This window comes from Clarias gariepinus, chromosome 1 (assembly GCF_024256425.1).
Source record: "Clarias gariepinus isolate MV-2021 ecotype Netherlands chromosome 1, CGAR_prim_01v2, whole genome shotgun sequence".
NCBI lineage: Eukaryota > Metazoa > Chordata > Actinopteri > Siluriformes > Clariidae > Clarias > Clarias gariepinus.
This window is the reverse complement of record NC_071100.1, coordinates 20,244,871-20,260,836: the sequence shown is the minus strand read 5'-3', so window position 1 is coordinate 20,260,836 and position 15,966 is coordinate 20,244,871. Positions and strand designations below refer to the sequence as shown.

Here is a 15,966-nt window from a genome sequence, read left to right as displayed (position 1 = left end):
TAAAGAAATTAATTTAACCCCTTTGTAAAAGTTTTTTAATCACAAATGAAATCTGAATAAAGAATCTTAAAAAGTGTGTGTGTGTGTGTGTGTGTGAGAGAGAGAGAGAGAAAACAGAAGAGGTGAATGTAATAACCGGAGACATTAACCGGTCCCACGCGCTCGAGGATCGATTAGCTCTGTCTACCCATAAATAACTCGCATGCTACACCGGAATGTGTTTCGTGTTGAATTTTGCAGCCTGAATTTTAGTTCATGAAAAAATGAACAACTAAATTGTTTTACCTGTGTGTGTGTGTGTGTGTGTGTGTGTGTTATTTCCTGAGTATGTAATGCAGGTATAGAGCTGTTAATAAGGTGTGTTTGTAGTAGTGATGTTTATTTTATCTGTAATTTGATTTCAGTTCTTCGTGAATGTTCTCAGCTGCATGACTGGATGTGTAAATGTGTTTATAATATTTTTATATAATGCCATAGATTTTATTGATATGACCCATAGATGACCTGGTGATTCAGTACATTCGGCTGGTCAGCTGACTTCATTTTATTTCCACATAACGTTACTGAGTCTTGACCTGAGCAACTGAAGCAATCCCACATCATAACACTGTCTCCAGAAGCTTGTACAGTCGACACTATGCATGATGGGAGCATCGCTTCATGCGCTTCCCTTCTTACCCTGACAGGGTTAATCTGGACTCATCAGGTCACATGACCTTTTTCCATCACTCCAAAGTCCAATCTTTATGCTCCTGATCAAACTGTCTTTTATTTTGAGTTTCACTAGCAAGAGGTTTTCTTATGGACACACAATTCTGTGAGTTCTCATCACATTGTGTGTGTGTGTGTGTGTGTGTGTGTGTTTACTATTAAACATAGCTCTGGTGTTTACTGGACATTTTTCTTTACCATGCAGCTTCACTAAGCGTTTAGGTGATCTCCCATCACTCTCATTCAGGATGTTTCTTCTGTAAAGTTGAGGGTTTTTTGAAGTTATTTCATCTTCAGTGTCCTTAGTTGTTTTTCTTTGCCTTACACAGGGCAATAATTGAATAGTAAATGTGCTTAATTCTGATCTACAGTCTTGTTCCTGATTCTTTTTCTGTTATGTAAATAAACCTCTGTGTCTCTGGAGCAGCTGGTTTATTGTGACACTAAAGTGTTGATGTTGGTTTAAATGAGTCGCTCTTCTTTACTGCTACTGGGGTGAAATTTCTCAAAACAATCAGTATTTAATATGAAGTTCTTCATTCTGCAAAACCTGCTGGATTCGGCTGGACAAAGAGTCACAAAGACGTCTGCAGTCCTCTGGTGTCACTCACTTAATCCCTGCCTGTTTCAGGGCCCGAAGCAGTGACTCTCAGAGCTCAGAGATGCTGTTACACTCACTGTATCAGGTGTGTGTGAGTTTGTTTTATTTTGTCAGTAATTAAATGTAACAAAATTGACACTCTGTTTGAATTCATGTATTTATGTCTTTTTTGTATTGATTGTTCATAAGACAGAGCAGAGACAGTAGTGAGTGTGTCTCCACTGAGCTGGCTGACTGAAGGAGACTCAGTGACTCTAAGCTGTGAGGTTAAACACTCCTCTACAGGCTGGACATTCAGCTGGTACACAGATGTTCCCTACAGAGACAGTCAGGGTTCCCTCAGGTACAGGACAGCGCTCCTCTCAGACAGCAGCAGAGGATCTGGAGGCTCCTACACTCTCAGTCCTGTTACTCTGAATCACACAGGAGTTTATATGTGCAGAGCAGAGAGAGGAGAACCAGTCTTTCACACACACTACAGTGAACCACAGCCTCTGTTTGTCACTGGTGAGGAAATACATCAACAACAATAGTACTGAGTTGGAGTCTAGCAAATGTATACATGTCTGAGTGAAAGAGTAGGATATCTGATTAATATTTTTATTGATATTAAGTATCACATATATCTGTTGTAATATGTTGTGTTATAAGTGTTTTAGATCTAAGTATAATATTTTTATTCAGGTAATACTGTCTAATCAAAGCAAATATTAATGGATTTATTGTGTATATTTATCAAGTTGTACATCTGAATAATGTGTGTGTTTCAGGTGAATCTCCTCCAGTGTCTCTGATCATCAGTCCCAGCAGAACTCAACACTTTACTGCTGACTCTCTCTCACTGAGCTGTGAGGACCAGAGAGACTCTACTGGATGGACAGTGAGACGATACACACACAGTGAGACACTGTACAATTGTTCATCAGTTTCAGGATCTACATGTAACATCAGCTCCCTCTCTACATCACACACTGGAGTTTACTGGTGTCAGTCTGAATCTGGAGGACGCAGTAATTCTCTCAACATCACAGTGCACAGTGAGTCTTCATGTAGTGTGTTACTGCTAAAGAAAAGGGAAATGGTTTAATCACAGAATATTCACAACTCAGTTTGAAACTGAACAGATGCTCAGGTTTTAATGCTTAATACGCTATAAGGTATGAAGCATTATATGATTGTACATACATTGATTATATGTTGTACATCTCTTTTTCACTCCTTCCTACAGATGGTGATGTGATCCTGGAGAGTCCTGTCCATCCTGTAACTGAGGGAAATCCTCTGACTTTACACTGTTTATATCGCAACACAAAGATCTCAGACTCTGGTGCTGATTTCTATAAAGATGATTCAGTTCTCCAGAAGCAGACTACAGGAGAGATGACCATCAGTAGTGTCTCAAAGTCAGATGAAGGTTTCTACCACTGTACACACCCAGAGAGAGGAGAGTCACCCAAAAGCTGGGTTTCAGTCAGAGGTGAGAGATAACTTCATTTAGTTTATTTAGTAAGAAAACCTGACACAGTGTTTAATAAATAATTAATGATGAGCTCTGTGTGAATCCATGCAAGTCCATGCGAAATGTTTACCATGAGTCTATGTGAATGGGTTGTTGCCATTACTCGCCATTGGAGGCAACACATTTATATAGACCTGTGATTTAAATAACTTACAGATTCAGGAATTCAGCAGCTCTGTGGTATAAAATAAAATAACTGTGTACAAAATGTTTTTGATGTATAGTATGATATTTGTGTTCATATGAATCTTAATTCTATTAGAGTTTTGTTCTAGACGTTACACAATATTACACTGAATATTCTCCTTATCCTGCCCCTAACATACTGAAGCTCCAATGTCAGTGCTCAGACTGATCAGTAGTCTAGTGACGGTCTCTGTGTATCTGCTGCTCTCCATCATTCTGGCAGTGAAATGTTACAGAGCTCGAGGTAACAACAATTTCACTACAGGTTTACTTTTTACATAATAAATACATTGCATCTTGTAACAGGAGAGGAAGTTTTTTTTTTTTTTTACTATAGGAGAAGTACAAACAGGTTGCGATTTCAACTGTGAATATTTACACACTATATACTTTAGTTAAAGTATTAAAGCAATTGTTAAAAAAAGCAGCACCAGTAACTATACCATAATATTAAACCAACACAAACTGAGAAATAATGTCAGACCGCAGACAACAAGACCGCTGTGGGTGTGCTGTGGTGTCTGACACTGGGACTTTAGTGCTGGATCCTTGGGGTGCAGTGGGTTTGTGAGTCAGATTGGATGGATTGGACTTTGTCCAGTGCATTCCATGGTTCTCGGTTAGATTGAAATTTGGGTAATTTGGAGCCCAGATCAATAACTGAACTCTTTGCATTCAGAGCCCCATACAGGTAGATAGCAAGCTGTGGTGCACTGAGTGTTCGGACACCTTTCTATCATGGCCAGCATTCACAATTTTTATGCTGCGTTGACTTTTCTGTGGCATTGCATCAAACTTTCTCACCTTTTGGCCTCCACACTTATTGATTAACACTCAGTTCACCTGCCGTTGGTTATTAGTGTTATGGCTGATCCATGTTTATGTAAGTAAGTCATTTCTATAAGGTACAATTGTAAGGATCTCAATATTGCTGCAGGAAAGCATTAAAAAAAGGCTATAATAATTAAAAGAGAGTTTTTGTGTGTGCTTATTCAAGTACAGTTATAAAAACTTAAAGCACCCATCATTAGGAAAATTGTGTGTATGAAATAATATCAAACTCCATTTGGAGACATTTTCCTCCATTATATACTTTTCCCCTTTATTTGACAGATGACTGATGACGACAACTCACATAATGCTGCTTTAAAGGAGTGAATAAGATTTGTTTGTATATAATTTATATGCTGTGCTTGTTTATTTTCTTCCTATAAAACTACATAGATTTACTATTTTAAACACAATAACTTCATCTCTACAGTCTGTTTATATTTATATGTTTGCAAATTTTGAAAATAAATAAAACATTTATAGTTTATAAAAAAACATTTCCATTCCTTTATCACAAAGCAGACTTTACTGGGTAGATCATATGCCATATAAATGGTGTTCTGTATGTATGTATGTATGTATGTATGTATGTCTGTCTGTCTGTCTGTCTGTCTGTCTTTGTTACCATAAAAATGCTAATAAACTTTCATGTGTAATTAAAATGTCATTGCCCAAAAGAAATAGACATGCTCTACTTTGCCCATTTTCTTCATGTACAGCTCTTTAAAAGGGTAGAAGAGAGATACAAAATTCCTAAATGTACTTTTTAAAGGCCAGCATTAAGTTGAAAACTGAAAACTTTTAAAAACTGAAACATTTGTGTTTCAACAATTGCAGTCATAAGTATGTGATATAAACTATTAAATCATTAACGCATCGTAGTGCTGCAGTAGATGGCTGTTTTAATTTTATTTAACCACTAGATGTCGCTGTAACTCCTGAAAGATTTAAATTAGGCTTCGAATCATTTTCGACACAAATTTGAGGAAAATCTCAAAATGCTTTATACGGCTTCATTCGCCAATCAGTTAGTGTATATAAACAGTCATATAGTAGAGAACAATTTGAAAACCTAAAAGGTATAGTAATGAAATGTGCGTGTAATTTTTTAACGCTCACATCGTCAAAAGAAAAGATTTTTTTTTCTCCAAAACCAACTAGTGATTACCGTAAAACAACGAATAGACTCGCAGTGGATTTTCTACAGCTGTTAGAACACATTCCTGTTAGTACAGTAACACCGCTCTGTGCTGAACATAGAAAAACAACCTCCTTTATAATGGAAGTGAGAAGAAAAAGACATAAAAGGCTCTTTAGCTTTAAATATGTGTATATAAAATAAACACTTTAATCTAAAACTAAAAATTTGACACTGATTATATTTTATCCGGAACAAATGACTCACTATACTAATATTAACGCTTGTTGAAATAATTTCTGATAAGTACGTATAGGTGTTAAATACGGTAGTATGCGGATAAACTTGGGTTGTAGCTTTAGGGCTTGATTTGACTGCGCATGCGCACAGAGCTGGGCGGTTCTGACAGAAAACCAGGTGTGGAAATCTCTCTCTTCACCCGAATGGCACCATAAAAAAACCATAAAACTCTTCATTACGGACGCTTTTGTTTCGGCACGCGCACCGCACAGGCTCACGGTACGTGGTTCTGTTTTTAAAACCTTCCCGTGTTGTTTACACTGGCTGAGCTTTGATGTTGACACAAAGTTTGTAACATTGTATAAACACGTTGCGTCTTTTCTTGCAACTATGTAGCCTAAGGAGTTATTATTGATATAATAGTTTTTAATCTGATGCATGGACTTGTTGCTGCTGTTTTGTCAGGATGCAGTTTTAATCTCTTACAACTGGGTTGATTTTGAAGGATCAAAATTTCAGCAAGTTTTCTTGCCCAAGCATGAGCAGTCTCTTACTGGGTTTTAATTCAGGAAGTGGAGACATCAAACTTGACACAAAATCTAAAAAAAACATTTCTTATCTCCACCGCACACGCCTGCCTGCCTGTCTGCCTTTAAACAAGATCCCTCCTCAGGCATGTCAGTGTTGCAGTAATGTAGGATAATTCACATACTCACCCTTATTTACTGTGTTATTTTATCACCGTGTGATCTTAGAGAACTTCTAGTGATTACTTCCGAGCTCATTACACTTGTGTTTACGTCTCAGCACCTCAACAGGAAGTGTGGTGTTTCATCAGTAAAACTGGTGTGTGTTTGTGTCATTGGCACAGAGCCGACTAGTCAGCTTTGCTGTGAAGAAGACATGCACATCAAGTTCATATATCAGTTTATGATTTTTTGATTCACTTCTCAGTAATGGCTGATGCTCAAGTCTGATTTGATGCTACTTTTAGTTTTTGTAAGGCATGTAAAACTTCATGAGAGTGATACACTACAGTGTATGGACAAAAGTATTTGTCCAAACCTGCAATGACGTATCCAAATACTTCACTATAGATTGGTCCCCCATTTGCAGCTATAACAGCTTCCACTCATCTTGGAAGGCTGTCCACAAGATTTTGGCCTGGCTCGCAATATCTATTCCATTTCATCCCATATGTGCTTGATTGGATTCGGGCCAGTCAAGTTCTTCCACACCGATTTCCTTAAACTATGTCTTTATAGTCCCAGGTTAGTGCACTGGGGCACAGTCATGTTGTAATAGAAAAGGGCTTTCCCCAAACTGTTTCCACAAACCTGGAAGCGTAGCATTGTCCAAGATGTCTTGGTATGCTGAAGCATTAAGATTGCCTTTCACTGAAGATAAGCGCCCAGATTGAAACATGTGAATTTAATAATTATATGTTTGGCACCAGAGAGTTAAAGAACTCTTTAATGCACCAAGAACTTCAACCTGGATTCTTTTTATTTTCTAGGACAGAGATATTCACCTTAAACATTATTAAATGTAGTTTATTAAGGACTGCACGATCAAGTAATATCACTGAGTAGAGATGACATTTACAAGGTTAGGAATTAATCATTAATGTAAGGACGGTTGTTACAAAGATTTAAATTTTTTTAATTACATTACCACTTAGACTTGAGCCAATGATAATGATCTGAAAGACACCTGAGCTGCAAGATGGAAAATAAATGCATATATTTGCACATTTGTCTTAATTTATTTTATATGTCCTGTCATGAGTTTACTAGTTCAACCAGGCGGAATAAATACAAGGAATAATCCATGTGTGTGAAAGTTCTACCCTTTCTGAGCTAGTGTATCCTAGGTGTGTGTTTGTGTGACGCATGCTTGTGATGGGTTACTGTCTAATTCTTGGTGTATTTCCATTTCACGCTCAATGTTCCTGAGGCTCCACATCCCAGTGGTACAAGAATGAATAAATAAATAAATGAATGAATATACACTGCCTGACCAAAAAAAGTCACCATTTCTAAAGGGTCAAATTATTGGGCTGCATTAAGCAAAGAAAACAACTAAGGAAGTTTGTATTTACTGCACCAGAATTAATAACCCTTTAACACATTATCCATACCTGGAAGCATAGTGCTGAACCAGATTGCATGGTTAAAAAAATCATCAGTAGAAATCAGGGCTATGTTTAATAGTAAACGTAAAAGCATTTCTGTATGCACACCACATGATGAGAACATACAGGATTGGGACTAAACAGCTCTGATGAGTCAGATTGACCCTACTCTAGAGTGATGGGCGTGTCAGGGTAAGAAAGGAAGCTCATGAAGTGATGCACCCATCATGCATAGTGGCCACTGTACTTTGGAGGCAGTGTTATGATGACCTGAATGTACTGAATGACTGAATTATCACATCTATGGAGTTTCTCTTCACCACCATTTTGCAGGACTCAAATTGTGAAAGAGTGGCTCTGGGAGCACGAGGAATCATTTTTACACATGAACTGGTCACCACGTGGTGTGCTATAATCAAAACTAAAAGCAACTGAATGAAATCTTAGTGTGGGGACTTTTTTTTCTGGTCAGGCAGTGTAATTACTCAGGGTCTAGTATGATGCCAATTGCTTAAGGCAATTGGAAAGGAAATCTTTAAAACCTGACATTTATTTGCTTATTCCCATATGATTTGCTGGTAAAGGTCTTCCTTTTTTCTTTGGATAAAGAGAGCACGCAAGCCTGTGGCAATTTTTTCGCCTGCGGTTTCAATTGCATAAAGCTCACACCCACACGTAACCTTTGCCCACTCACATGGAATCTTGGAAATATGATAGGATTTTATTAATGCAGTGATCGCTGTGTGTTGTGCGACTAAATCTGTTTGTGCGTGTGTGTACACATGAATATGTTTAGTGTTGGTGGTAATTTTGGACCACCAGTTGTTGCAAATGAAAGCAGTTAATACAAGCCAAGACATGAGTTGGTCCACTGATGTCTGCCTTTTTATAATTAGTCAGCATCTAATATTGCATTGTTTATCGTGTCTAAAGGCATTTTTAAGTCGATTGTAAATGAGAGACACCTGTCTGGATACATCATAAACAAGCTATTATCAGGGCCGATGGCCTGCAGACATATAGCGGCTTTTATAGCGGCTTACTGAATAGTTTATCCAGCTACACATTTACTCAGGCATGTTGCTTATTATCCATGCATTTGTCAGTAAATCTTGCATTTTCAGCTTTTGTCTATAATGTGTGTATATGTGCATGTTTGTCTGAACTTGCTCTCATATCCCTGGTATAAGAAAGTCCTTGTATTATTGCACAAAATGAAAAAAGTCTCATAATCTGCACTTAATGCATAGCTTGTGGAAGAAAGTTCGGCTCTTTTAAGTAAAAGTTGATCGCTTGCAGTTTTTTCTTTCTGTTTTCCTGCAACGTGATGTTATAATCTATAATGTTAATTTAAAGGTAAAGATTTCATGACATTTTCAGAAACAGTTAGTCAAACACAAGCAATCATTAGAGAAAATTCCACAAGCTTTGTCCTGTATTTTTCTTTTTTTTATAATTTAAAAAAAAGGCAGTGAGCCTTTCGGGAGCCAAAAGAGTCGATTCTTATTAGTGAGTCAAATTAAATGATGTCAATGAAATGAGGAAGAATTCCAGTCCCTGGTTTAAAGGATTGTAACATGATGCATGCCAGTAATGAGAAGTTATGGCTTGTGGTTTAAACCTGCTGTTTGTGTTCAGCCAATAAGAGAGAGAGTGAGATGGAAAAAAAATTCTCAAGAATTAAAACATGGAAAAAGTACTCAGATCTCAGGTTTGTTGGCAGACAGCACATGATTTTCGATTTTGCAAATAGTCTTAGAAATATAGGCAACATCAAGCATGCACACACACACACACACACACACACACACACACACACACACACACACACACACACACACAGATATGGCAGCTATTCACGTCGCTGTTTCCATGTTCGAACACCACACCCTCCTGGCTGCATTAGTTGCTTGGTTGTGTGTGTGTGTATGTGTGTGTGTGTGTGTGTGTTAGGAGTTCACTAAAGTCCCAGCTCAGCACAGCAGTTTGAACAGTGACTAATCAGTCCATATTTCAGGTCTTGGCTGTACTTTACAGTCAAGAAGGAGGGGACTGGGAAAAAACAAGCCTGGCTTGAATTACACAAAGCTTTTCCCAAGACTGTCGAGTCTCTCCTTCACCTCTCATGCCAAGACTCGGGTCACATGCAACAGTTACAGAGGTATTGCCCTGAGTGCAGAAACAAATACATTAACAATAACCTGAAATTACATCCTTAATACTGTAGAACTGTAGTTTTCTGTACAATGTGAGCATGATGAAAGCAGCTTCAGTGAAACAGAGTTTTGTTGACTGAAACAGCTGGAATGAATCATAGATTCATATTAACAATCGAACAAATGGAACTTTTATAAGACAAGCTGCATTTTTGAAGCCTATTTGGAGACGGCATTTCATGATTGAAAGACATTTTTATGTAATAGAGAATAAGCAAGTCTTGAGTGTGTTAGTTAACCTCAAGCACGCTAGAGCGCCAGTGTTCTGCCCAGGCTTGTTTTTTATTTTTTCCATCTCCATTTCTATGTCCATATGCAAGTGTTGCTGCAGTGTAATAATGTTCAGCTGTTGTCTGAGCAAAGTGATCGTAAAGTCAGTACAGTATTTAAATAAAAGAATGAAAATTGTTCCTGCCAAACATCAAATCTTTCTTACTGTAAGTACATTTTAAAACTGTAAACTTTTTATTTACTGTATAAATACTTGTTTTTTAATAATGTTTGTTTTTTTCTTTTGTATTCATACACTGTACTGTTCCTTCTTTATGCATATTTTTCTTTGCTGATGTGATTTAGAAATTTCCCCATTGTGTGGGACAAATAAAGGTTTATCTTAGCTTAACTTATCTTTATTTACTGCTCAGTCGATGGGATTAAAAAGACTGTGAACATAACAATAAGAACAGAACTCCCACACTGAAGTGTTTTGATGACAACCCTCTGTGTTGCTTCTCTGACTTATCTTTTTTTTTTTTTCTTTTTGTATAGCCGCATCTAGGAAGTGTTGCAGTTATGCATTATTCTGATTTATTTATTTTCTTCAGGCTTTGGCCTGTAGTTCGAGAGGTCACCTCACTGGATTATTTGAGCCACAAATTCCGGCACAAGGTATCACACCAGGTGTCCTTCATGTCACAAACCACACAGTTTCTCCAGACTTGGGACCGGCATTGAATCTCAGTGGCTGGGTATAAATTTGAGCAGTTGGCCTTGAGGGTCTTGATCAAGGGCCCAACAGTGGTGACCTGGTGGTGGCTGGGCTTGAACCCCCGACCCTCCAATCAGCAACCTAGAGTCTCAACCGTCTGAGTCAGCATTGCCATTATATATATGCTGCCTAAAAATTACTCAAACTGGGTTAAGAACCTTCAACACATTATCCAAACCTGAAAGGATTGTGCTGAACTATAGTGGAGATCAATTAAAGACTTGGTGAAGTTGCATGGTGTAAGAATCAACAGTAAAACTATAGCTATAATAGTAAAAGTAAGAGCATTTCTATACACATACAGTGTGATAGGAACTCCCAGGATTGGGACTAAACAGCTGAGTGGCCATAAGAAAAAACACCCGTTTGGGAAACTCACCAGAAAAAATGGCTTCAACTTGCTTTGGGGAGCATAAAGATTGGACTTTGGTGCAATGGAAAAGGACATGTGGTCTGATGAGTCCAGATTGACCCAATGTTATGTGGTAATAAAATTAAATCATCTGATTACCTGTCTGAATTAGAGGTCGACCGATATATCGCGCCGATATTTGTCATTTTTTAATATATCGGCATCGGCCGATATCCTTGTTTAGTAGCGCCGATTTAAAGTCAGGCACATCCGCGGACAGTCCCATGTTATTGATGCGGTGGAATGTGCTGCTGCCGCGTGTGAAGGACCCCAAGCCAAAGCTTCAATGCACTAGAATGCACTTCAGATGTTCTGTGTCATTTATACCGAACACAAATGTTGCTGGTTGCTAGTGTTTCAGCACGTCGTCATAATTTTTTTTATTATGTTTTGTATATATTAGTTTTTATTTTTATATTTTTCAGTTTAATTGATTTTTATTTATTTTATTTATGTTGTATTTATTTTATTTAAATGTATATTTAAGTTTATTCATTTTCCAACAAACTTGAAAAATTCTGCTAGATAAATGCTCTAAAACATTTATGTAAATGATTCACAGTTTTTTTATATTACCTGTTTTATTTATAAGTCAGTGTTCAATAAATTATGTTAAGTTTAGAAATGTTGTGCATCCACTCGTTATTAGTGTGACCTTTTAGCATGCAAATGAAAGGGAAAACTTCAAGATATCGGCCCTAAAAATCGGCCAAAGAAATCGGCAACACATATCGGCCATCGGCTGACCCTGACCTCTAAACATCGGCATCGGCATCGGTTATAAAAAAACCCATATCGGGTGATCTCTAGTCTGAATGTACTGAATGATCAGGTTATCACATCTATGGATTTTTCCGTCACTGATGTACAGGCATATTCCAGAACTCAAAGTGTCAAAAAGTGGCTGTGGGAGCATGAGCAATCATTTTCACACATGAACTGGCCACCACATTGTGTGCTGTAATCAAACACCAAAAATAAATAAATAAAGCATGGATCTTGAGGTGCTTTTTAGGATATTCAGAATTTGGGATATTGTAGTAACCAGACGATGACTGATACTTTTCCAGTATTTGATTTGTCTATGGTTTGATTTGAAAGCTCCGTGATGGTTATGGGGCTCTTAATTTATGTATGTTTTTAAATAAACTCTTGAGCTTTATATATACCCATCTTTATATTTAGATCATGTGACTTTAATTGCAGAAAGTGGAAACGGTTCAACAAATTATGTGACGTGTTGGCAACTGGCTGCCACAGAGCTTATTTTAGAGGCTTCACAGCAGTACTTGGATCATCACAACTGTTTTTTATTATAATTTTTTTTCGTAAATCATTTTGCAAATGAAAGATCTTTGATCCTTGTTCAGTTCTATTGCCTATTGTGTGTACATTTATGACCATAATTCAAGTTAGACGCGTTTTAGTTTTGGTTTTTGATGCTACAAATTGAGGAAAAGGTCAAGTATTTAGCCAGTTACAGAAAAAAGACAAACAAATATAAGCAAACAAAATACCTAGCGGTCCAGACTAAGTGTCTAAAGGAAGAAATGTATGCAATTTTGTGAGTGTATTTTTTTCACATATTTGCCTATATACGATGTATATTAAAATGTAAAAAAAAAAAAAAACTCTTCCCAGTTGTGTTTGACTGATTGCACTTAGTTAGTAACCCAGTAACCCAGTGTAAGTGTCTATCCAGTGATGTAAACTTCAAAGCACTTTCTGTAAGTCGCTCTGTAAAGAATGCCTGAATGTAAATGTACGATGTGTGTTACTGGAGGATTTCAGTAGGGGGAAAGACTAAAGAATTGAATCAGACAGTTTTGCATGAAGTAAACAAATATGACAAGACTTGAGGAGCCTAGTATCGGTGTCGCCATTTAAGATGGATTTGATGCTATTCCTAGAATAAAGGGACAAAGCCCAAGGAAATAATAATGAACAATTGCAACACTTCCTAGATGAGCCCATCCAAAAAACAGGACTTATTCCTGGCTAAATTGAGGAATGGCTGGAGAAGCAACTCAGAGTAAATCTCCACACAATACTACGCCTCAGTGTATGGGATGGTGGAATTACTCTCTCTTTTGTATTAAATGTTTTGACATGCACATTTGTTAACGTGCCGACGTAAAGAAGCATCATACAATTGGTGCTGATTGAAACTTTCCGCCATTTATGTCATGTCTGATGACTACACTGTCCCCTACTGTTCACATGCAAATTACAGCTTGCTGGCACATCACATTAATTTCTGAGGAGATGCACAGGCCACGCACCAATCAAATACCGGATACATGAAGCAGTCATTGTGTGCGTGTATGCGCAGATAAAAGCAAGTATATTTCCACACTTACTGTCTGCCTCCCCAAGCGAATGATTTGTCAACTCCTGTGCATGAAGGTCTTACATGTGAAGGTTTGAGCTGGGCCATATAGCAACATTACAGCGTTGTGACTACTGTAGGATTACAAATTTATAAAATGTTAAATCTAGATTTCAACATAATAGTATATAAACTAAAAGAGTTGTATACAGTCCTGGCCAAAAGTTTTGAGAATGACACAAATATTAGTTTTCACAAAGTTTGCTGCTAAACTGCTTTTAGATCTTTTTTCAGTTGTTTCTGTGATGTACTGAAATATAATTACAAGCACTTCATACGTTTCAAAGGCTTTTATCGACAATTACATGACATTTATGCAAAGAGTCAGTATTTGCAGTGTTGGCCCTTCTTTTTCAGGACCTCTGCAATTCGACTGGACATGCTCTCAATTAACTTCTGGGCCAAATCCTGACTGATAGTAACCCCTTCTTACATAATCACTTCTTGGAGTTTGTCAGAATTAGTGGGTTTTTGTTTGTTCACCCGCCTCTTGAGGATTGACCACAAGTTTTCAATGGGATTAAGATCTGGGAAGTTTCCAGGCCATGGACCCAAAATTTCAACGTTTGGTCCCCGAGACACTTAGTTATCACTTTTGCCTTATGGCATGGTGCTTCATCATGCTGGAAAATGCATTGTTCTTCACCAAACTGTTGTGAACTGAGTTAACAAGACGATTACTGAAATGATCTCAGCAGTGAAAATGAGGTGAAAAGGTTTTTTTGGGATTAAGTTAATTTTCATGGCAAAGAAGGACTATGCAATTCATCTGATCACTCTTCATAACATTCTTGAGTATATGCAAATTGCTATTATGAAAACTTAAGCAGCAACTTTTCCAATTTCCAATATTTATGTAATTCTCAACTTTTGGCCACAACTGTACATTGGGTTTTACATTTTAAGGTAAAGTTAATGACATTCTAAGAAGATCAAGTCTGGTAGCCCAGGTGTCTGAGACATGAACCTTTTTGTCTCTATGTACTTCCTGACCACTGGGTAGTGTCCCAAAGTCAATGTGAAGGCTAACCTCAAGGCCAGGCTGTGCCTGTCTCTATTATAATGTGAAGGTTTGGGTGATACTGTCAGGCTGATTAGATTAGCACCTATGCATTTGAAAGCCACTGTTATGCTGATGAGATCAGGGCTGGGGAACTTCCGTTACCAGACTGACTCCTGTACTAGACTATGCTTTGTTTAGATTGTCTCCACCTCTTTGTATCCCTCCCTCTTGTAAAGTATAAACTGTCAAGAGCTGAGTTTTTAGTCAGATTTGGATGACTACAGCGACGCTCGGCAAGTTCTCAATAAAGAGTAATTTCTGCTTGAAAGAAGTCTACTGGTCTCTGAAAAAGTTCCCAACAATACCGGAAGGGTTGGACCTGTTGGACCCTTAAGCAAGGCACTTAAACTCGTAACAGCCATCTCTGATTGTGTTATATCACTGCTAAGCTTGTTTTAGTTAAAAAAGTCTGTTAAATAAATATATGTAAATTCTATATATTGTGGGAGAAAATTCTTCCACCTGTTGATGTTGCTGTTAGATTAAAATATCAATCAGTTAACAAATCATTAACAAAGAGAATTAAAGAAGAATTAAAGAACATTACGCCACGCAGAGCTGGATGAAGTAAGTCAGGCTTTTATTGCAGCAATAAGAACCCAGATGAGCCAGCCTAGCCATGCCTTGGATCAGAACCAAAGCAGTGCCAAGTCCAGACTGAATTCACAGTCAAAATCATGCTCCTTTTATACAGTTTCTAAGAGGGGGGGATCTCCAGTCTCCTCCCCTGTACCTTCACCTCGTTTGACCACAGCAAAATTATAATCCATTATAATTCAGTTTTTATCAATTAATTTTTCCATTAAAATTAAATTTCTCTCATCTTGTACCATTATGTCATACACCTCGCTATCTGACTCCTCTCCATGCTCATAACTCTTTCCCTTTATATTTACACCTCGTTATGTGACTTCTTCCTGCGCTTATCTGACTCTTACTATGCTCGAAACTTCTCTCCATTATAATACATCTTCTTTAATAATTATTTTCTATTATCTTTACACTTTTCATATCTTTTTTATAAAAATATAGGGGTGCCGCTTGTTTTCAAGGCTTTTTCCTTGTTTTTTTCTTTGGTATGTTCTTCATTTTTCAAGAGACCAGCCATGGGTAAGCATCTCCTTTACACTATTTTACTTTTTTGCCTTATTTTACCCCATTCAATGTTTTTATACATTTTATTCTATTTTATAGCCAACTGCGACTTCTCCATTGATGACTTCATCCCTTTGGATGATTCGGACAGCCAGAGCAGTTCAGACCGTGTTCCTTCTGAGGAATTTTATTTCTATTGATGCTTTTACCCTGGCCCCTTATGTTTTGTATTTTACGTTGGGCTTTTATTCTTTGTATTTTATATTATTACCATGTAAATATGCCTTTTTATTCTAGTCTACTCTTATTAAAATATTTTATTCACAAGACTAGCTCTGTGTCTCTGATTTTTCCTATTTCTTATCTGCCCATCCAGTTTGCCCACATGGCCATCTTCACACACACACATACTGTCTCGCAGGGAGATCCCCTGATTCTTTCAA

The 15,966-nt window shown here is 37.5% G+C and overlaps 1 protein-coding gene across 1 annotated transcript in view; it reads left to right on the top strand.

Annotated features, from left to right (window-relative positions):
• The first annotated feature begins 5,385 nt into the window (after positions 1-5,385).
• LOC128529789 (calpain-1 catalytic subunit-like) overlaps positions 5,386-15,966 on the top strand; it is a 314,185-nt gene continuing 303,604 nt past the window's right edge. Inside the window, exon 1 of the mRNA XM_053503322.1 lies at positions 5,386-5,505. The gene's annotated coding sequence lies outside the window, so the exon portion shown is untranslated. The remainder of the gene's footprint in view (positions 5,506-15,966) is intronic.